The 23631-nt window shown below is 40.5% G+C and overlaps 1 protein-coding gene across 4 annotated transcripts in view; it reads left to right on the top strand.

Moving 5' to 3' along the window:
* The window catches only part of PTPN3 (protein tyrosine phosphatase non-receptor type 3), a 161558-nt gene that overhangs the window by 32738 nt on the left and 105189 nt on the right, over positions 1 to 23631 (top strand). The window contains exon 1 of one of the 4 annotated variants that reach the window (XM_059856676.1): positions 6126 to 6263. The exons of the other annotated variants lie outside the window; for them this stretch is intronic. The gene's annotated coding sequence lies outside the window, so the exon portion shown is untranslated. Of the gene's footprint in view, positions 1 to 6125; positions 6264 to 23631 lie in introns of those variants that run through there. 4 annotated transcript variants of the gene reach the window in all.

A 23631-nucleotide genomic window follows, 5' to 3' on the forward strand; every position in this document is an offset into this window, starting at 1 on the left:
TTTAGAAAAAAAGCTGCTCTATTACTCATCACCTGAAACATAGTTTCCTTGTCATGGGGTGGGAAATGAGTGGGAAGAGAGACCTGTTTTTTTGGTGGCAGGCTTTTTTCCCGCATTTTTGAGTGCTAATGAACACCATTGTAGGATAACACAGGCAAAAGGGAAGGCTTTTTTGTTCCATTCATACAGGACACCAAGTAATGCAGAAGCACTGCTGTCACTAATTGGCCTGTGTGCCATCTGTTGGAAGGTGCTTCTGATTTTCACAGTGGTCACAGCAGTATCACAAGCAATGCAGGCAGAAACAGTTATCCAGTTAAACCCCCTGAGTAGAAATGGTTCACAAAGAACTTGCAAGTGCAGAGTTCTGCCTTTTGAAAAGAGAAGTCTGATTGCAATAGGTGTGTATGTAACAACAAATTAGGAGACTGGTCCAGCCTCTCTTTATTCGAGTGATTTTGTAGGATATCAGGCAGTGGTAAGACATGGGATGGCAGCTAAATCTGGCCTACCCTGCAATGTAAATCAGAAGAGCAAAATAAGCTTTAGGTTGGTTTTTTTCCCTTTAGGGTAAATTCAGAACAGTACTTCTCAAGGAAACAGGACAGTGACATGTTAGGTTTAAAGACTTTTATTCCATCTTGTTTATACACATGTGAATCAGGAAAAGAAAAAAAGAGAAGGCACTTGCGCAATATGAGACTAAAAATAATGTATTGCAGCATATGATATTCTGAGTTAAATATCACACTTTTCAAGAGTGTATATAGTGCTATTTTACTTATTTTGGCCTGCAGCACAGTGTCTGTACTAAAGCTTGTGTGCTTACCCCTCACTTTAAAGCTGACACAACCAGTACAAAATTAAAATGGACAGCCTGATCAACAACATTCCCCACCCACATCATGTAAATCAATCAACCAGAATGACAAGAAAAGTGCCCAACACTCCCTAAAGGCTCAATTCCATATCTTTTAAGCTTCAATTAAAGCAGCTTTCTTCAATGCTCCATCTCAAATTCAAATGATGCAGAACTTAAAATGGACTCCTGTTTTACTTCAGGGTGTGGTAATTTTGAAAGGAACAAAGTATGTTTTACAGAAAATTAGCATAGTACCATGTTGCTTCTCTTGTGCAGCTATATTAAATATATAGCTGGGTTCATTAAAATAAGATTAATTTAAATATGCTTTTCATGGTTAATTGTTAAATGTAAAACATTTGCAAATTTTAGACAAAACAAAAATTATTTGACACTTCTTTCCTATGAATCATACTTTTTGATTAAAAAAGATATGTCCTGGAGTGGGGAAATACTGTTATAGGTGAATGAAAAAAAATTATAGGAGTTCCAGCAATATGTCTCCATCTTTCAAAATTTACAATCGTTATATATTACTAATAAGAGGAAACTTTTGAGTGGCCATAAGGAGCAGTAAAGGAAGATTATGCTAAAATGTTAATTTGAGATGAACACTTGTCAGTAACAGAAAGGCCAATATTCATGTAAATAATATTCAGTATACTAATGATCAGATAATCAAAGTAGATCTAAAAATGATTACTCCTTTTTTTTTAAAGCACCTACATGCAAATTTCCCAGCTATGTGTTTAAATGCATTGAAGTTTAAATGGCTGAGTTGATTGTACTTTCACTGTTTCCCTTAGAAATACTTTTTTGCAATCTGATGCAACTTTCACTGTTTAGGTGTAAGTGCTACATTGTAGGCATATCCCCAGCTTCAATTTTTTCCAGCACCCTTCCATTCTGTTTAACCAATATTTCACGATACACATTTCATGAATCAGCACATGACTTGCTTCATACATGCTTGTAAGTAAATGCAAGCACTTTCAAAAATGTCAGCCAAAGTGTGGGAGGAGGATAATATCCATGAAGAGTGTGCAAGCACATAAATTACTTTGGCCAGACAATTTACTGTCTAACTGCTGGGAACATTCACTGGCTGTGTGTATTCACACTCCCAGTCTGTATTCATTTAAACTGGTGTTTTGTGATAATAAGAACATACTTTAAGCCACTTAGGATTTTTTTTTTTAAAGTTTACAATTGGTTTATGTTTTTAAATGTCTTGTGAACTTGAGATAAGGACAGTGGTTAGAACTGTAGTGTCTCTGGAAGTGGAGAGAAGTTTATTCTGTGCTTGCATATGCAGATCTACCTATAAGGCAGAGAAACCATGGCTCAGATTGCCAAATATTTTTCTTACAGAGATCCTGCTTTTGTTGCAACTATGCCAGAATGTAATTATTTGGGATGAAGTTTCACATCATGAGTTTCTGCCCCTGATCGAACTGATCATAATTTTGCCTTCTCAAGAAGAATTAAGATAAAGAATTGCTAATTAAAAACAATCACACAAACTCCCTATTTGTAACCATTTTTTGAGAAGCTTTAGCATGTTCATGATTCTGACAGCAAGGAGTCTTTTGTTGACAAGAAAGAATTCCTCCTAAATTTGGCTGATTAAGTTCTGAAAATCTGTGTGTGCGTGTGTGCAGATATTTTACGGAATCATAGAAGGGTTTGGGTTGGAAAGGACCTTAAAGATCTGGGTCCAACCACCCTGCTGTGGGCAGGAACACCTTCCACTAGACCAGGTGGCTCGGAGATCCATCCACCCTGCCCCTTAACACTTCCTGGGATAGAATATTGACAGCTTTTTACAGTTGCACACATTTCCTCAAATCACTACTGGCTAACCTAACTGCAGAATTTATCTATATTAAAAGTAACACTACTCACAGGTTTTTTCCTCATCTGGTTTTAATCAGCACCTGATCCCTGGCTAGACAGCTGCTCAAACTGCCCTCAGAGATGTTTGTTACTTGACAACACTTCTGGGTGATGCTGAGGAAGTTACTCCAGCTGGACTTCTTTCCTCTGATCAGTAACTGACCCTTTTTTTTTTTTTTTTTTTTTTTTCCCTGAGTAAACTGACCAGAGGTTCAGGTTGTGATTTCTTTTTATTTAAAGTGCTCAGAGATATGAACAAACACATTCAGAAATTTAGTTGAAAAACTGTTAGATGTCTTCAGCTGGATACTCATGAGTATAAAAACAGACATCCAGTCTGTAGGGATTAACATATCCAGTGAATGGAAGGTGATCCTGTAAAAAGAAAGTTTGTTTGTGTAATTACAGAAAATAATAATGCCTCAGCCACAAAAGGTGAAAATAACAGACACAACTTTTATCCTGTTTTTTTTATGGGGTTTGTTTGTCTGGGGTTTTTTTCTGAGAGGAGTAGTGGTTTTCTTTTTAACTTGAGGTTGCTATTCTCATGGAATTAGTATCTTGTCCACATTTTTGGATGTGAGATCGGAAAACAAATTACACTAAAATAATTAATACTAATCTAATTTAGCACAACTTAACAAGCAGGTGATGAGTAGAAAATAAAGGAGTGTTTGCTATAAGCTGATACCACATTTGGAGGGACAAATCATCTCTTGGTGAGAGACAGTGCTTCTATGGTATCCTCTGTGTGGCAATACTAGGTATTAATAAGTCTTAATAATGGTCTTACTAAAATAGGATTCTCTACCTTTCCATAAAGTCAAGGAATTTGGGAAGGTGCTTTCCAACAACAGAAGTTTTGAGCTGAAAGTAATCTGCAGTCTGTTCCTATTAAATCTGCAATTCCCAATTGAAAGTGAGGGTTACTCTTCTTCTCTGGCATGATTGATAGCACCTGATGAAATACATAGTAGTTTTTACTCAGGGGAAGACTGGGATTACTTATTTCCTCCAAGGCCCAGCAGTAGAATTTCTGATGCTTGTAATGAAAGAGTTTTCTGCTGCACAGATTTGGACCTGAGTCCAGGAACAGCACCGCTAAATCTAAAGCCTGATGCACTCGTATTTCATCTCTAAAGTCATCAGGTCCTGACTGTGATTAATTGGAATGGATAGGCTCTCATGCCTCTGAATTAATGCTCCTACAGAACTACATGGGACTATGCGAAGGGCATGATGCAATATGGGGAGCAGCAGCTTGGCCCTTGGTGGTGTGTTCACTTTGTGTACTTGTTGTGTAACACCGTTTTCCTGCACTCTCTCTAAAAGAAAATATGTTGACTATTGCTTGCAAAGTACTTTGGAAAATGGCGAGTATCAGTTCAAAGAAAAATTAACTTGCTTCCATGGGACATGAAGCATTACATGGGTCTAATCCTCACTTATTGAGTAGGAGAGGTTCTGGTGGAAACACACTGACCTAACAGGCTGATTTGGGATGGCAATGCCAATGCTTTTTAACACTCTTACTGTTACAGAGTTAAATATGCTCACATTCTGGAGTCATGGTATAGAATTAACAAGTGAACTAATTCTCATTCTGAATCTCAGGAACAGTTAAATAGAATGAAGCCTCAATATTCCATTAAGGTTTAAATGCATGGAAAATTAAGTTTCTGTACCTTTAATAAATGACGGGAGATTAGATTATTAGGTGGTTTCCTCGAACATTTGGGAAGGAACAGTTTTAAGGGTAGTTATTAGTGAACACAAGCATAAGATAGAACCATTCAGAGAAGGCTGTAGGAAATCTGCAAAATCCTGTGAATCAGCTGTGCTGAGCTGCAGTGGGCATTGTACCTGGTGGGAAAATCTGTGACCTGGCTACGCTCCTCTCAATACTCAAATTCAGATAGGCATGCTCAAACTGGCTCCCATTCTTCTGCCTTCACCGGAGCTGCTGCCTTCATGTTACTTTCCCCAAACTAGCCAAGAATGTGGCATCCCAAGAAATGGCTCACTAAAAGGGCAGTACAGATAAGCAGATGGCAAGAGCTAAGTTGCATTTCGGAATGCCCCATCTCCACAGCAGACATATTTATACTGTCTACTGCAGCGATCCCAAGAAGTCCCTGAACTAAGCTTAGAAAAGCAATTTGGATTTTGAAACAGTACAGCCATGTCAAGGAGTCGTCTGATAAGCTTTTCTCGGGCTTGTCTCTGGGGTTTTTTTCTGGATCTGGGTCTCATGCAGGCAGCTTCTGGTGCATCGGTTCATTCTCTCCCTGCTCCCACCCCTGCATTTGAGTTAACAGAGATGATTGAAGGCAGGGGCCAAAACAGCTCAGGAGAGCACCATCCAAGTTTCACAGAGTTTTGGTGGGTTTTTCTGAGTACTTTAACCCGGACTGTTTCATTGATCTCATGTACAGTCGCATTAGCACAAGGGCACAAGGACCAAGCATAAGAAAATTTCTTTAAAACTGGAGAAAACATGCCACGGGATTGCTCGGCCATTGAGGTACTCTGCCTCAGCTAATTAGCGCTGCAGTAAGGCTCAGCTAATTAGCATGGGCGTAGAGTTGCCCTGACACAGTTACTCCCCTGGCAGGACCGGAGCTGATCCCTCAGCACGGCGCTGCAGCGCGATGCCCGGCGGGGAGCAGGGACGCGAGGGAAGCTGGAGGCACCACACGCCCCCCACGCCTTGGCCAGCTCGCCACGCCTCGCCGGCGCCTCCTGTGAGGGGTGGCGATCGGGCGGGCTGTGCCACCGACTGCGGGCTCTGGGGACACTTCGCACCTCCTGTGTCGGCCTCGTTCTTCCCCAGGCGATGACACGAGGCACAGCAGAGTCTCTCGTCTCCTGGCAGGGTCCGCCTGCCGGCGGTGTGGTACAAGCTCGTGTCAGCCTTTGGAGGCAGCCACCAGAGCTCCTTGTGCCGCGCTGCCAGCGGGCACAGCCAGGGAGGAGCTGTGGGCACGGAGGGACCCTGGCGGGATAGCGGCCACCACGGCCGTGCGGGAACAGGCGGCGGCGGGGCAGTCCCCGCCAGGGCTGCTGCGGGGCGGGAAGGGAGGCGAGGGAACAGCCACGGCCCCGCCATCCGCGGTGACCCCGCTCCGGTTCCCCCTGAGGAAACGGCGGAAAGTGCCGAAGGGCTCCGAGCGGAGCCGAGGAGGAAAGCAGCAGCGGGCCGGGCGGGATCCAGGGCTGGGCGTGGGCCAGGGTCGGGCCCGTCGGGCCCGTCCGGCCGCTCCCTCCGCTAGGGGGCGGGCGCGGGCGGCGGGCGCTCCTCAGCGCCCCGCCCCGCCCCGCCCCGCCCGCCCAGCCCAGGCGCAGGAGCCGGAGCCGGCGGCGGGATCGGGATCGGATCCGTGGTGCCGGGCTCCGCACCTGCTCTCCTTGGTCCGCACGGTGGCGGCGGCCGCGACGGCCGTGACGGCCTTCTGCGCCCCCTGGGGCAGCGGGGCGGCGGTGGCGGCGCGGGGCGGCGCGGCAGGTACCGGGCAGAGCGGCGGGAGCGGCGCGGGGCGCGGGGAAAGTTGGCGCCGCCGGGGCGCCTCCGGGAGGCGGGGGCGCGGTGCCGCCGGGGCCGCCCCCGCGCCTCCCTCCTCCTCCTCCTCCTGCACCTCGGCGGGGCGGCGGAGTGCCCGGGCGGGCGGCTGGCCCCGCGCCGGTGCTTGGCTGTCCGCCGGCCCCGTGGGAGCGCGGGGGCGAGCTCTGTTCCCGGCGGCTGGCGCGGGGAAAAGCGAACGGGAAGGTGCGCGGCAGTGCCGGGCTGAGTGTCAGCCCGTCGCCCACCGAGCCGTGCCGTGCCCTCGGGGGGCGGCGCTGCTCCGCTCCGCGTTGTCCCATCGTTTTCTGTTCCGCTCCGCGCCTTGTTTGTTTAGCGCCGGGCACGGGGAAGGTCCCGTCCCGTCCCCGGGCTCCCCTGCGCTCGCCTTTGTTGCCTGTTAATACGGGGCGAATTTGTCTTCTTCTCTATTCCCGGCTTTTTCCCCCCAAATCGTTGTCAGAGCACCCGACTTCAGAGTATTCTCGAGCCCCGAGTGCCTCGGGCGTGTTTAGCAGACAGGGCAGCGCTGCGGGCGCAGAGAGGCCCTGCCCGTGCCCCTGCCCCCGATGGGTCTGCCGAGGGATCAGCACCCCAAAGCCTGGAGATACAGTACCACAGACTAGTTAGCTGCAGCTGCCCCACCACGAAGGCTGCCGGGGCTCCACAGCGGTTACTTTTCAGCATTTTGGGTGCTGACTTGCCCTGTGTAGATACAAAAATATCCAGTATATCTGTAATATATCTAAAATAGATATAATATATCCGTATATGTCAAGTGTGACAACGATTTGCCTCACTGGTGTTATGGAACAGATGCAACAGCAGTAAAATAGGATGCTTCTTTTAATATAAAATTCTCATTCATCTTGCAGCACTTCTTGTTTCCTCTCTTGAGTGAACTTATCCAAAGTAATTAGTCAGTCTCTCCTTCTTTCCTCTCTTTCAAAGATATGGTTGGGACTTTTTTGTCTTCACTGCTACAATAGTCGCTTCCCTTGCAGCACTGTCCCTTCCCTTGAGCCTGTCACAAATTGCTACTGCTCTCATACCTATGTAACAGAAAGCAGAACAAGTTAGTTCTTTAATGCTATTAAATATTGCTACTGCTACTCTGTTAATCACAAACTATCTTTATAGTAGAAATGCGTCTATTACTGAAGTATTCAGTTTGCATAGCATTGCATTGAAAGATTATTTGTAAAAAGTGAATGTTGCTCTTTCACCTTTTTTAAACGAAATTTTTCATTTAAAAAAGGTACAAGAAGCGTGTTGTCCCTATTACCTGAGTGAGTTTGATCGTAAGGGAAACAGTCAACAAACAGAACTTTGGGGAAGCAGTCTCCTGAGTTACTATATCTAGAAAGGCTTGCTCACCAATGCAATAAAAATGCTAAATTTTTGTGATGGTGATGTTCTCTGGCATTGTCCTGTGGCAAAAATGTCTTGATAGGTTGGTGACAAATACCTAATATATTTTTGTTTTCTAGTTCATAAGAAAAAAATGTAATACTCCACATAGTTCTAAGTACACTTAACATAAGAGCTCATTTGAAGGACCAGCTTGTGATGATAAGATTAATTTTGTTTCATTAAACACTCTAATATTGCTGGCAGTGGATTCCTGGAAGAACTCTTAACACTTGTCATCTCTCTCTTTGACTTAATGAGCATTTCTAATGTTCCCATATCAACTTTTTGCATCTTCTAAGACCAGAACAGTTCATTATTTTAGGACATAAATTTGGGTAATATCACAGTGACATGTTGTACTTTACAATATTTAACTCTTTACTTTCATGCTTCCAAAATACTTTCAGTACAAAGTAAGATGCTGATAAAGCTATAGTTAAGTCATATGCTATTAAATTGCAAAGCTCCGTGACTGCTTCTCAATTCTTCATTTTGTATTATTGGTGTAATATGCTTAAAGCAGTAGACGGAAGCAACAAAAAAGTAGTAACAAAAAAGCTGGTGGTAGTATCATCATCATCTTGAATATGTTCATGGCTTACCACATGGTAAATCATGTTTTCATCCAATCTAAAATATCAGCTGATTTCTAAAGATCTTGGGTGGACTGGTTTTTTAGTAGTCAGTATTATAGCAGAGACAGTTGTGCATAGTTTTCTAAGGTGTGACCTACTTTTTTCACTGATGGGTAAATGATAGCTTTACATAGACCCTGGAGGAGTAACCTTACATACGTACAACACCAAAAGTCTTGTGCACAGAAGTCATTAATGTTAGATTCTCCAAGGTGGACTAAATACCAGTACAGCGAGCAGTTCTTCTGTTGTGTCACTTCATTCACAAGTAATATTTGCCATGCTGGCATCTATACATAAGGGTATTTGTTCATTAAAACTCAACCAGTTAAAAGTAAAGTGTAGTTTAGTGGTGATGAGGAACACAGTTACTAGTCTTGTTGTTTTAAATGTGATAAATATTAATTGTAAGTTTTATAGAAACATTGTGGTGTGGGTTTAGTTGTTGGGGTTTTTGTTGTTTGTCTGTTTTTTGACCGAGAAGCACATTCCCTATGCTTCATAACTGTGAACTTGAGAACTGATGTCTGTCAGAGGCAACGCTGTGTGCTCATGTACTGGAAAGTTCACACAGGAAAATGAGAGAGCGGCATTTGTCCCTTGTTTTCCCAAAACTACAGCTTTGAGTATATTAAGCAAAAAATATTTATTTTGCTTCCTCCTTGTATTTGTTGATGTTTGTAGCATTGGTTTCTCTTCTGGGTCCCTATGTGTAGTAGTGCAGTGTACATTTTGTTCCATGGTGTTGAGTGGGTGATGTTAGTCAGCAAGGGAGATTTGGCACCACACCGATGAAAAGCCATAGCTCTGGCATTTTAGCCCCTGATGGAAGCATCACATACCTTGGGCTGGAGCATGGGATGGTTCACTTGAATAGGAATCAAACATGTAACTCTGAACTGGGCTTGTCTCTTAAGAGAGAGACAGAGTTTAGGCAACGTAATCCAGGAAAGTGAAGTGTCAATATTAACTAGAAAATGCTCTGCCTGCAGTTTTGTCTTGGAGTTGGATGCTTTTCATGATCTGTAGTGTTTTCCTGTTCTCAAAGCCTAGAAGTCAGAAGGTGTATGTGGGCTTTCCTCATGACAAGTGGGAATTTATGGGAGGCAAATTATTCTTCTGTTGAGGTGTTTACTGAGGAGAAAGAGCAGGCACACAAGCAGTTGGAGTGGAGTAACAGATGTGCTGCAAGTTTCATCCTGACATACCTTGAGATAATTGATTCTGATCTCCCCATACCCTAAGATACCATTGCCTTCAGTCAGCATATACTGAACCTCACTGAGTAGTTCTAATTTCTATTATTAGCATTGTAATATGAAACTCAGTCATGCCCACTATGGGACTTTGCATTCCTTCTCTTTCTTCTTTTCATATCCTGGCATTCATGAAATGCTACAAAATCAGATACTATAGAAAACGTTGTCTAATAGCTTGCTTTATAAAGCTCTTTTTTGGTCTTAATTTTTCTTCCTATTGTCCAACTGCATTCACAATCTTGAAGAGCCTTTTCCATGCAGAAAACACCGATAGTTCGTACATAATTTGGTTGCTTGAGTTGTGCTGAAATCTGGTCCGTGCTGAAGTCTGGTCATGCCTGTCTGCTAAATTTTGGTTTAGATTTCCAAACATTACACATGAATAATGGTAACAAAGGGTTCCCATCTTCTGGGTCAAGAGGAATCAAGAGAGACTTGAAAACCTTGTAGGTTCTTGGTACACTGCTCTGCTGTTGTCCACCTGGTGAGTCCCACGTGCTCTTGGCTTACAAGTTAGAGATGTCACAAAATATGGGCTCTGGGCATACATTTGGAATACAGATTATCCATCTGGTACTCCTCAGGAAGATGCAAGGTATTTTTCATCAGTTTCCAGAAAAAAGTTGAAAAAGATACAAGCAGAACTCTATCAGCCTCTTCACTGGTCTTAAGAGTTCCTCTGGCTTTGTCTGTCACACTTCTGTGGTTCGAGAGCCTTTTTGTCTCACATTATCTGACTATCCCTTCTCAGCATGCGTCTCCATCCAATAACAACACTTCTCCTTTTAAGAAATGCAGTTCTTCTGTCCAAGAACTGTCACCACTGATTTAACAGGAGAGCATATCACTGCATAAGGGATGTGATGGCTCTCTGCAGGCTCTAGGTCCCTAAGTCTGAACCAGCACATTATCCTAATGGCCTCTGTTTGAAATGAAAATCATTAGGAGTGGTCTTGTCTGATGTATCTCTCTAACTAAGTTCTCTCTGCTAAACTTCTGCAAATGTCTCTTCAATATGAAGATTACAGAACATTAGACAGGTAATGCAGTTTTGCAAATATAATGGAAATCCTAGAAGCGGGGAAGCTTGTGCATGCTATGAGCGTATGTTAATCTGTCGTATTGGCTGTAATTTCATCAGTTCCCTCTCTTGGCAAGTTTAGGTTTAAAACAAGCACAGCAGCATATGTTGGGGGGGAGAGAGTGTCCTAAGCTTTGAATTATGACTAGAAACGCTTCTGAGGAAACTGTGGTTTTCAGAATTTGGAGTTGAGAGGACCTCTTTAAGATAAGTGATCTCAATCCCTTTTTTTTGGCAGGAGGAGTATTAGGCTTTCTAAAAGGTGTTGTTTTGCCAAAAATGAAATGGGTTCTTTTCCCTGCATCACAAAGTTGAGATACAGCCACGCTAGAAGTTGCATGCTTATTTGTATTGACCAATTCAGTGAGTATGTTTCAAGAGGCAAGGTAGTAACCCTTGTCACAGCCCACCTACTCTATCATCTTTGTCAGCTTTTATCTTACTAATTCAAGCTGGTGTCTGCTGCACTCTGAAATTGGTTAGGTAATTACACTCAATCAATACTGTGTTACTAAGATAGTAACTTACCAGCCACAGGTTCAGTCACTAGATTTGTTTTTGGAACTCTCCCACTAATATTAAGTGGTGTTGCTCATAGAAATTCATAAAAAGTGAAGCAAAAGCCAGTCCTCAATTCAAACCTGTACATGTGTGTTATCTTAGAAGAGGTAAAGTTTTAAAAGGAGTTCAAGGGGGTTTTAATAATTCAAGGTGAAAATGAAATCAGTGTGTTTTAAAGTTCTCTGCAAGAAGAAAACTGAGTGTACAGAAAGTGATTCCAAGTCTTTGTTCCTCTATTGCAATGTAGTTTAAAACTAATTGTGTACTCCTTTCAGGTCACATAGCCTTTCAAAGTTAAAATATTTTGTTCCAAGTTAAAATATTTCGTTTCTGATGTTAAGGCGAACAATACAAAATATGCTTCACTTTTATATTTTCTGAAGAAGAAGTAATGGTAAAATTTGTGTGAAATCATAAAATGCTTCAGCCTTCGTAGCTGGCAAATACAGTTGCAGTGTTTTGGTGGTAGCTCTAATTTTGGTGATACTGGCAGGTGCCAATAGTACTAATAAAGGCTTTTGCCTCAACAATATGGTTTAAAGGTCAAATTAAATGTTCATGTGCACAAAGTAAAGCTACCTTTTAAGTTTTTGTATAGCAAGATGCAAAAAGCCTCTTTTCAAGTAATTTATTATTTATTCTGATCCAGACTTTTTTCTTCTGTTAGCCTGAGCAAGACTAAAAAATAGTTCTAGGGTAGGAGCAGCTGTGAACGGCTGAAATCAGCAGTGAAGTATTTCACTACTAAGTCAAATGCTGTTTTATTTGCCCTTTGAAGTATGAAAGTAGTTAGGATTTGACATCTTGTTCATTGATTTCCTGCTATCCTCTCCCTCCACCCCCAGAGAGATTTTAATCTGGTGTGTGCAGTGTTATGGAAAGACAGTGGTTCATAACACCAAACTGTGATGAGTAACCATGGCTATTTCCCTAGCAAGTTATGTGATACAGTTACGCTCTCTGGAATGACGCATTTTATGAATCAAAGCTGGGAGCCTGAGCTGTGACTTGTATACATGTGGGATTTCCTACTGTAGCGTTGTTCTTGTGTTGTTTGCCTACAGTTCTGTGACTATGGATCCTCTTGTTCAACATGGGGTGTTCCCCAGGGATTGGCCCAAGTATGCAGAGGTCTGATCTCTGCAGTTTCACTCAGTTTTGGTGTTTTTTTCTTTTAAACTTAAGGTTTTTATTCCATGTATGTACAGCAGTATTCTGTTTCTACATCTGTGTCAGTCTAAATGCTTTTCATAATTTTTGTGATTTGGGGTTTTTTTCATATTCTTACATAGATGGGGAGGGACTATGCTTCTGGAGCTATAAGGGTGTAGAAAGAGGCACAGCTTTGTGTTGCTGATATTCTACCTAGCACATTAAGAGCCTGTAGTTACAGCAGATTGTACTTTGGTCAAGTTGAAGATCAGCTAGCACATGTTAAAGTACAGATTGCCTTATCTTCACATTGTTCTTTCAGGATATGTGAGTCCGTGTTTACTACAGGAAAGAAAGGCATCTTTGAACAACCCTAGTGAGCACAAGCTGTCCTTATTGAGTTTCAGAGGTTGTTGTAGGATTAGATAATTTCTAGTTTTTGCACATCCTTCTAGCCATATATATAAATATATATTTTATAGATACGATATATATATAATAGATAGATATAATAGATATAATAGATATATATTATATATATATATATATATGTAAAGATTTAAGATTTATTAAAGCGCTTTGGAAACTTGTTTAAGAACATTTGTCTAATATCCTGGCCAGCTGGTGGATTAAGTTCATAGTTATGGTAGAATTCAAGCTTTCATGATGTCCCTGGCTTCTTATTTTTGGGTTCAGTGTGTCAGTGAATTGTGTTGATTATCAAAAGACTTTAAGGGGATAAAATTATTGCACTCTGATAGTTTCTTCTTTCACATAGAATTGCCTGGACTACTGCTGTTTGATTAAGATTTCTACCCTTTCCTATGCCTAACTCAATTTTAAGTCTTGATTCTCTCCATTTGTGAATTGGGCAGTTGTTTATTAGAACAATCTTTCTATTGATAATAGTGTGAACCTGGTTGCCATTTTAGTATCTGTTCTGCCCATTGCCACTTCCATCTATGACATTCTCAGATGCCTAAAAAAAGTCACAATTTTCACTTGATGGAAACTCATTGTTGAGCTTCACTTTCAGTAGAGCCTAAGCCACTCTAAAAATTGTCTTTTGCATTAATCTATTAATAATAAGTTTAAAAAGAGATCATGTCTTTTGAGAATATTTTTACAGAAAGACCTTACTGTTTTAATGATAATAAACCTTTCTATCTTCACAGCAAGATTTTGTAAGTGTAGTTTATTTTATGTGGTGCCTGAAAATGTTGGTAAGAATTTAGCCGTGCATGAGTGCTTAGTTAAAAAACAAAAGTTTTCCATGTATTTAATAAAACAATTTAAAAAATACAGTTGTAGAACAATATAGCATAGGCTGCTTGGAGAGGTATGCAGCATTGGCTGTATCATAGAAGGTTGCAAGCCAGTGATAAAAATCCAATACCTATTTATAACCTAGAATTGTGGAAAACAGTTTGGGGTGGAATCAATGCTTTCTGGTTTACTCTAAAAGTATAAGCAATTTGAGGTATCACTGAGAAAATTCCCATGTGCAAATATTAAGCAACTCCTAATTTGTGAAAATACATGTGATACTTGTACTTTGTGTATATAAAATTAACAGCTTTTAGTAAGACTGCACATAGGTTTAGGGTTTTACATTTGCAGCCACGATGGAGGTTTTTCTTTCTTGCTTTCAGATTTGTTCAACTTTAGCAACACAGTTTTTCTTTGAAGTAGTTGCTAGAAAATTTAATGAGTAGAGGAAATTTTTGCATGACCACACCATTCAGGGAGCACTAGAAATCAAGAAACCAAAAATCCCTGACATATTTTAGAACTCCCCAGAATACTCTTGTAGTAAAGCAGCTGTCCTAATTGTAGCTTTCTTTTCACTAAATTCAATGCTTTTTAAGGTTATTCTCCAGCTTTGGTTAATGTGCTTCCTATTCATATTGTAAATGCACATCTGGAGAAAAGGTACCTATCTTAAGGAAGCTGGTGATTTGGCATTTAGCAGCTGATAAGGCTCCAGGATTAAGGGAAGCACAGTGGCTCTTGGTAACTAGGAAGTGATTCAGTGTTTGATAGTGGGAAAATCTGTGGTTGTGTGTTTTGTGGTTTTTGGGGTTTTTTCGTTTTATACCTTTTTTGAACAGATAGTGCTTTATTATTTTTCAGGTAAATATTTAATCTTTCAATTCATTCATGTGATACATTGTGCCTTTGACCGAAGGTACCAAATAACTTATGTATCATGTTAAATGTCCTGTTACTGTTCAATTACAGAGCCTGAACTGGCCAACATCATTCTGCATATATCAGGTAGTATCTCCTTGAAATGAATCAGGAACACCATACTTTTGTTGGAGCAGATTGCATAGGGTTGCAGCCTCACAGTTATTTTTCCTAGTCACTATGAACAGAAGAATTACAGACCTGCTTAAAATTACACGCTTGCTTAAAATCAGTGCTAAACTGGTAAACATATATTACATGTTAATATATATTGGCTTTAGATTGTGATTTTGGCTTTAGATCCTGAGATAGCAGGACATTTGATTTTACTGCATCATTCATCTAACTGTACTTGGTTTCTAACCAAATTTATGTGACTTGTGAGCTATCACAGGTCTTGTAGTAATCAAACGATGATGCTGTGGAATATGAAGTTCGGCATATTCAGAATTAGGAAAATTTTCTTCACCAAGTGAATTAGCAAGCTTTGGAACAGGCTGTTCAGGGAAGTGGTGGAGTCACCATCCCTGGGGATGTTTAAAAGGTATGTAGATGTGGCACATAGGGACATGGATGAGTGGTGTCAGTGCTAGGTTAATGGCTGGACTTGATGATCCTTGAGATCTTTTCCAGCCTAAATGATTCTATGATTCTGGTAAAGGTCATGGATCACTAGAATAACTTCTTTTTATTTGTGTTGACTTTTTGATTCTGAAAGCACAATATAAATAAAGTTTCTTCAAAACTACCCTCCATCTTCTTGGAGCAAAATGATTGCAGAGGAGTTGTGATTGTTTTATACAGGAAACCAACATTTCTCATGATGTGTTACCCATTTTCTTAAGCTTATAAAGGAGGTCTCTAACCCTTTATTAAAAGATTTGAAGGATAATATGTTCTGAAAATACAATTTTCAGAGATTAATTAATGTGGTCTTAAAAGCAAGCTTCTAGAATCTGTTGTATTGGGGTCTAAAGTTAGCTCTGTCACCAAGTGAGCACTCTCAGGAGCAAGTGATTTTGTTACTATTATCAGTTACAACCTCTGTTACTTGTTAACCAGTCCGTGCTACCTTGGACAGACTTGGAGTAGTGTCGTGTTGTGTACTATGGTCATCCTTATTTGGTTTTGCTTTTTTTTTTACTGATTACCCAGGAAGTAAATCTTTCCCAGTATAAAAAAAAACTGGCTTAAAATTTCTCTTTTGGGTGTCAAAGTAAGCTGCCAAAGACAATTACAAGCTGTGTTAACTGGGTATGAAGGAAATAAATCTTCACGTGGCTTAGTCTTCCAAATGTTTAGCACTGCGTTTTTATTATCACCTCATTTACCAAAGGCAAAAGTAAATTTTTTTGGCCCATGTTTGTCTCTCTGCCTTCTGTTCCCCAGACCTTTATGAACACATTAATGTAACCACCAAACATGGTCTCTCTCCTCCATTGCTTATCATCGTAGAATCATTTAGTGGTTTGGGTTGGAAAGGACCTTAAAGATCATCAAGTTCCAACCTCTGTGTTGTGTGCAGGAACACCTTCCACTGGAACAGGTTGCTCAAATCCCCATCCAACCTGGTCTTGACCCCCTCAGGAAAGAATTTTGTCCCAGTACCTAATCTGAATCTACTCTCTCCTGGTTTGAAGGCATTCCCCCTTGTCCTGTCACTATGTTCATGTAAAAGATTCCCTCTCCTTTTGTAGTGCCCCTTTAGAGGCTAGAAGGCTTGGTTTGTTTAATTAAGTAAAATTACTTCTAATGTCAAGGTACTGTGCTTATTCTTACAACTTTTTTTACAAAAGTAGGTAGGAGACCTAATGTTGTAGAAGCTCTGAAGAAAGTGTTGCTGTAGGTGTCACCTCAGTTGTGTAGATGGTCACAGCACTGATGGTCACAGGAGTCCTGTGTCTATCAGTGGTCCTCAGCTGCCACGTGCCAGCACCCAGAGCTGTGAAATGGCCTCTCTTGCTTAGAGACTGCTCACAGGTTTCCTTGAAGCATGATTGCTTTTCTTTTCTGGCAGTGTGGAGAAAAACTGGCTTTACAACCATCTGCATGTTATAAAGCAAAGTTGAACTTTTAACATGGGTAATAAAAAAGCCTGTTTTACTGGATTGATTAGAAGCAACTTCAAGGCAATCAGCAAATGTGCCTCTTGCCAGCAGATAAGGTTAGACAGCATGAGGAGCCTGGCTTTATTAATGTCCTTTTCCATTCATAGAGATCCCTTTTGGCAGTTGATGTGTGACAAGTAAATGAGGTACAGGTTTATGTTTCTTCATACGCTTAACTGATATGCTGTCAGGTGACATCAAGCAACATTGGGTCAAATTAACACTCCACTGTTTTGCTGATTAAGAAGCGTGCTGGTTGTCCATCCCTGCACCTGTAATGCTTGATCCTCTTGGTTTCAACACATTTTATATGTATAATGTCTTACAGACCTCAAGCTGTGAACTACATCAGAGGCTGCTGCCTGCCTTAGGGCTGGGGCTTTTTTGAGAGGCTCTGCAGATGTCTGTATTGCTCTGCCCACAGGGCAGAGAGTGAGCAGCTGCTTGACTTATGTATGTTCAGTCACTACCTACACTAGTGCTCTCTTCATCCTCTGTCTGATGGCTGGGCAAGACTGGCAGTATGGAGGAATGTGTGGGACTCCCAAAGGCCTGGGATCTGGGAGAAAAGGGGAAGGGCTCAGGCTTGGAGCGTTGGCAGATCGGAACCCTAAGAGTTGAGAGTAGAAGTAGGTGCATGCTCAGAGGCATCTGGGAATGCCTATGTGAGTCTCTTAGGAAAGTGGATGGTACCAGAGGTACTTACCAAAACAGATCACTGATATATTATCAAGTTATTTAATAATAAATATAGGACTTCACCAGTTACATTTATTATAAACCTATAGCTACTTGAAATAAATATTCTGCAGACATTAAATTCTAGTATTCTGCTTTTGTTTGAAGGGTGCTTATATTTACTGGGGTTTTTTTTTAATTATTATTGGTGTTTTTTGGTTTTTTTTTTTAATTGGATGCCTGTATATAAGGGGAAAAATAATATTTGCTTTGAGAGCTATATAACTCTGGGAATAGATTATGTAGAGAAGTGTTGGAATCTTCCTTGCTGGAAGTATTCAAGGTTTGACCTGATGGGACCTTGGAAAATCTATTTTAAAGCCCTACTTTCAGGAACAGTTAGATCAGATAGATATCTCCAGAGGTCCCTTTCAACCTAGATTTTTTTATGATTCTGTGATCTAGGTCGTATATAGCCATGTTTTTCTAAAATATTTGTGATAGTATAATGGAAATTACATTAATCTTGTTAAAATAAGGGATATTTTTTCTGTTTAAAATAAATGTGGGAAATCAGCCTGCCAATGCAATACTGTTGCCAGTATACAATGATAAACTTACTAAAAGAATTTACATTGTTGTTCTATATTAGAGAAATAGCTAAAATGCTGATACTCAGTTATTTTTACTTATATGGGAGCAGAAAGAGCTCTTAGTGAGGTTGCATCCTGTAAGGAGTTTGCTTGATGCACACCATGCTGCTTGACTAGCATTTAACAACCTAGTTTCAAACCTAATCAGAAAGCATTTGACTGTTAGTAGCAAATACTTTCTACCCCCACTTTATTATTGGTTTTATGTAAATGATAAATGCCTGAATGAAGGTTTTATGGCTGATGGCATGTTGTCTATGTATATGTATACATATCAAAATAGCATATATATTGATATGTTTGTTGCAGAACAAATTGAACATGTTAAGACAAGCTTATAAATGGTGGAGCTGTATTTGTTTCAAAACACTTTGAAGTAAACATATCTTGTTTGTAGTTGGTTTCTGGACATTTTTGTTGATGTTTTTGTTTGTTTCTTTGTTTGTCTGTTTTCCAAATTGGCCAGCTGTAGTGGTTAGCCTTTTGGTGTAAGTCTTTTTGGTTTTGTCCCATCAATTTATTGTAGAAATTGTTACAAAGTCAGTGTAATCTATTGGCATTTCCTGTATCACATTTCAAATTAGCCTTTCAAATTTTGCCAAGGTAATTCTGTTGTCTCCTGGTTCAGGAAATAATCCTGAGTTCTGTGGTGATGTCTGTGCATATGCTATGTAAAATTGGTACAGAAGACCTAAAATTTAGACCTGGCTTTCAGAGTGGAACTTAAGGATCTCTTACTGGAGATAGCAAAATCCCGTCAGCTACTTCATGGGAAAGTATACTTAAATATTCAAAACCTTTTGTGTTAACCTGTGACTGATTTGCATGTATACTTAAATATTCAAAACCTTTTGTGTTAACCTGTGACTGATTTGCATGTAAAATTAGGTGCGGGACAACTTGGTTTAGTTATGATTTGGCTTGAGTACATTTAGCAAGTTTTAAATACTGTTTCCAGTGCTTAACTTTGCAATAGAAGAGGAGTATGTGTATATATTGATATACTTTACAAGCCTGTTTTATAATGACTCATCAGGTTATTTTTTTAAATTTTTTGTTTCTTTCCATTAAGCTAGTAAAAGTATTTCAAGCACGGAGAAAAAGAGTTACAAGGTCAGCATTTCTCTAAATGAAAACTATGTATATTTTTTTTAACCTAGTGTTGCTAGTGATTTATTCTTTTCTTTGTTGCTTGTTTAAATTATTTGATCTCTTTATTTTCTTTGCATTTAGATCAGCCCTTCTCTTTTTGTTTTCCTGGCACCTGACCACTTTAGGACCTGCTCTTGATGTGGGCAGAATGTGCTTGCTTTCCAGAAGAGATGTTTGATGTAGAAGTTTTTATTCTTCCATGGCTCCTTAGCATAATTGCAGCCATCACAGACCGTGTTTGAATAGCACTGCTCCAGGCTCTGGTGTGCTGTCACCTTTCTCTGGATAGCTAGATTTATAATTAACTACTGTTTGCACAATTAAAAAAAACTTTATTTTAGGTGACAGCTCCCCGTGACAGGGCAGGGAAGGGGAGGAGAAATAATCAAACGGATTAGAATAGAGAATAGAATAGAGGGGTTGGTGGTTTTGAACGCCTGCTGTCAGCATGAGCCCACTCTGCCGGGAACGGCCTTTCCCTGCAGTTTGTTCCAGGCGAGAGCAGGCGCTGCCTTAGCTCGGCTCGCAGGTGCTCTGGGAACAGCCCCATCTCCGGGCGGGCTTTGGGAGCCACCTGCCCGGCCCTGGTTAATGAGTAGCTTGGACTGCCGTGTTCCCAGCGTGGGGCGGCTTGACGGTGTCACCACGGCAGAGTGGGCAGGGTGTGCTGTGCTGGGGACCTGCAGCCACGCTTTTTGGGGGTGGCAGCGGGCCCAGCACAGCCAGGCTTCTCTTCCAAGCTCAGTTTTCAAGCCTCTTTTGGAGGTTTGCATGGCTGAAAACCAGAGGAAAGTAGCCATCGAAATCTGCATTTTTGAATTTTTTAATCCTTTCTTTGGATTTCTTTGCAGAATCCTTTCTGCATTTGTAATAGCAGCTGTATTACTGAATTTTGTAGGTTTGATAACACTTTGTAGTAGCTGAACTTCTAAATTTAGGGAAAAGTTCTACAGCCTCCTAAGGATTTAATTTTACTTCAACTACACTGATATTCTGCTCTTTTTGCTCTCCGAGTGTTTGATTAATTGATCAAAATAGTTTTGGGTTTTTTTCTGAAGTAAATTACAGTATGAATCCTCTAATTCCACCTACACGAGTGAGAATACGCATTTCTTTTTTACAAGCTTAGTACACTACAGTGCTCATCTAATTTTGTACATCTTTGATAATGTTGCCAGTTTTTCCCTTTGTGGCTTAATATTGGTCATTGAGCAAAAGTTTCTTAGTGATAAGAAGGTGATAGTTTGCTAATTGTTGCATACTGAAAGCTTGAGGTAGAAGACAGTAATTATTATGGTCTGTGATGATGGTTGTAGTAATACCACCAGAAAGAGTTGTCATCCTTGTTCTTCTGAGGTTTTCATTTCCTTCTATTTCTGGAGATATTAATAAGGGGGAGCTGAGGAGTTGGTCTCGAAGCATCAAAAGTGAATGACGGCAAAATATTTTATACTGTGGCAGATCAAACCTTTATCTGTAAAACAAGATTTTAAGACCTGTATTTAAGGGTAGTAGTGCGTGTCTGGCACAGAAGTTATGTGTATGTGGTCACTGTTAGCTGTCTGTACACAAATAATTTGAGTCATGTTGGAAAAAAAGATGACAAATTCAGTAGTAAGAGAGTGTCAGATAGTTGAATGAGATGCATCTGACTTCTTACCCAGCTGTACATTTCTTGAGACTGGCTGGGACTAAAAAGAGGTGCTTTCAAGGAAGCACTTCAGACTCAGCACGAAATCATGCTATCAAGCATTTATGAAGGGAAACCCACAAAAGATACTGAGACTTCAATGGACATTTTAAAAACCAAGCAGCCATGACCTCCCAAAAAAAAGCCAAACCAAAAAAATGCCCCAAACACCATATTTTATTTCACAATAATCAATGGCTTAACCTTTTTTTTTTTTTTAAGGATGGTAGTAGGAATTTGAACAAATCCTTAGTACTTTTTTTTTTTTTTTTTTTTTTTTTTGCCTGGCACTGATCTAGTTCTTCAGGAGCAAACTTCATTCATTTTTTTTAAAGATGCCAGGTAATTCCCCTTCATTATCTTATCTAATTTCCCCTTCTTCCAACCTCTGCATGGTTGTCATACCCATGTTACCATTTGCTTTGTTCCATCCCATTGTGCTTTTATTCAACCAGCACCTATTTTTTATGTCTGGTCTTCTGCTTATTCTACTTGAAACCCCCTATATTCTTCAGAGCATGAACTAGTTCCTGATTCAATTAGTCTTATCAGTTCTGATTTATTTTTACCTTTGAACATCATCTGATATAATGCTTTTGAAATTTATGGAAAGGGGAGCTCTTTCTTTATGAATGTGATAAGAAATAAACCAGGAGGCATTCGCTTTTTGATTTTCCTCAAGGTTTTGAAGTGCTTCCCAGCCAGAGCTCTGCTATGAAGATCTCTGCTATGAAGATCTCTTAGACCTCCCTTCCAAACATGCTGCTGTGATTCACTTTGGCTGCTTTGTGTTTGCTGGTTGCGGGTAGGCAGCCAGCTTGTCATTGCATTCAGTCCCCAGCAAAACTGTCCTACCAATTATTCTTTCTAGTCTTGCAAATTGCCTTTACTTTGAAAGAATTTCTGTTCTTGACATATTGCTTCAAGAGGAGGGCTCTATGCTGCTGCATGAATTTAACCCGGTTGAAGGTTACATACCTTGCAAGTTTTGGCTAGATCTAGCAGTTAATTTGCAGTGCATGCTGAAGCTGAATCCCCACCCCGTTTTTGCAAGGGACAAACTTGCTTGGATGAAATGCTAGCTTTTATTAATAGTAGGAAAGTTTATGTGGTGTAGGTCAGAATTTGTACTTTGATTCCAAAGATCACGTAGCAGTTGAGAGCATTCAGCATGAGTAAATATTGATGTCACATTCAGAAAGCTCTTGTGGGCAAGCAGACCACTTACTTGGTCCTGAGAGGGTACATTTTGCACTAGGAAAGCAATTAAGATTAAATAAACTAAGCTGAGTATTTTTGTTCAGGTGTAATTTAGGGTAGGCAATCTGGAGTAGGGGTCATTACCTTTGTTACTGATTACAGCATAAGCTTAAATATTAGAGATCTATGTAAAGGTTTAGCTAATAGCTTTCAAAATCAAGTTGCTAATCTGTTTTATTCAGTTGCTAAGGTAAAATAAGCTTGATGACATTGAAGAACCCATTTCAAATTAATTTCTCCTTTAAAGCTTTCATGATGATCAGCTTTTTCCAGGAAAAAGGGCTGGTTTGTCATTGATTTTCTGTATGGCTCATTTCTGGTCAATTGACTAATCTTAAGCAAAACTAGAAATACAGTACTATGTTTCCAAGTAGTCCTTGTTTTAATGCCTTTCCTTTAAAATGCACTTCTGGTATATTGCTGGGTCATGAAAGGAACACAAAGGCAAAAAAACATTAGTAGTTGTGGACTTCTGTCCTGTTTCTCATTCTAGCTGTTCTGTGATCGTGGCTCTAACCTGATGTGATGCTGCAGCCAAACCCCTCTACCTCTCTCAGCCCTTCCACATGAGGTTTTGAGGAATTTGCCTGTGGGGAGGCATTGCCCATTACCTCTGCATTGTACAAGTGCTGAGCAGTGGGGAAACTGGGAGAGATACTGGATCTCAGCACTGTAAGCAGAGCTTTCCTTTTTTTGCTCCTGTTTCAGTATAAACCAGCAATACTGGCCTAGTGCCTGAATTCCTCTGTAATCGGTTGCCACAGCATGCTAAGATTGCTTCGTGGGAAGTAGATAAATATTTTACCTGCCAGCCAGGAATACAAAAACTGAAATAGAAAGGCTTGGGGCATGTCAGATCTACTTGGCAAAATTTGGTGTGTTGGTTTGAAAATGCTTGGCATTGTCTTGTGCACTGAATGATTTGAAACTTAAAAACCAAACTAGCCTCTGAATTATAAACTCTGAAATGTAGCAGCAGTTGATACATAGGGATGCATTCTCAAAAATGAGATGGTTTAAATAACCCTAAATTGTGTGATCTTGGCTGTGCATGGGAGTTTTAACAACCTTGTAAATACAAGGTTGAAGAGACTTGCATTGCTTCAGATGGCAACAGGAGGCTTTTTTATAAATGCCCATGTGCTGGACAGCTGTGTTAAAAATGAACAAAAAGGACCTAAGTGGGCTGAATTACTTGTGCCAGCGATATATGGCAGTAGGAGAATTGGAGAAGAAACAACAAAACACCAAAAAACCTAAAACAACACCCCTCCCCGTTTCCCAACAAAACCAAAGTAGTACTACACCCAAGAGCAAGCAGTTCTTTACCAGACTCCTTTACAAAATCTCACTCTAATCCATTCAATTTTACTCCCCCAAACTCCAGTTTGGATTGCATGGCTCATGCTCACTCTACTTTGGTAGCCCCATGCCAGAAGGTTTAGCAAGTATTTGTCTAAAAGCTGGCCCAATATACTCACC

The sequence above is a fragment of the Haemorhous mexicanus genome, chromosome 1 (genome assembly GCF_027477595.1).
Source record: "Haemorhous mexicanus isolate bHaeMex1 chromosome 1, bHaeMex1.pri, whole genome shotgun sequence".
Taxonomy (NCBI): Eukaryota; Metazoa; Chordata; class Aves; order Passeriformes; family Fringillidae; genus Haemorhous; species Haemorhous mexicanus.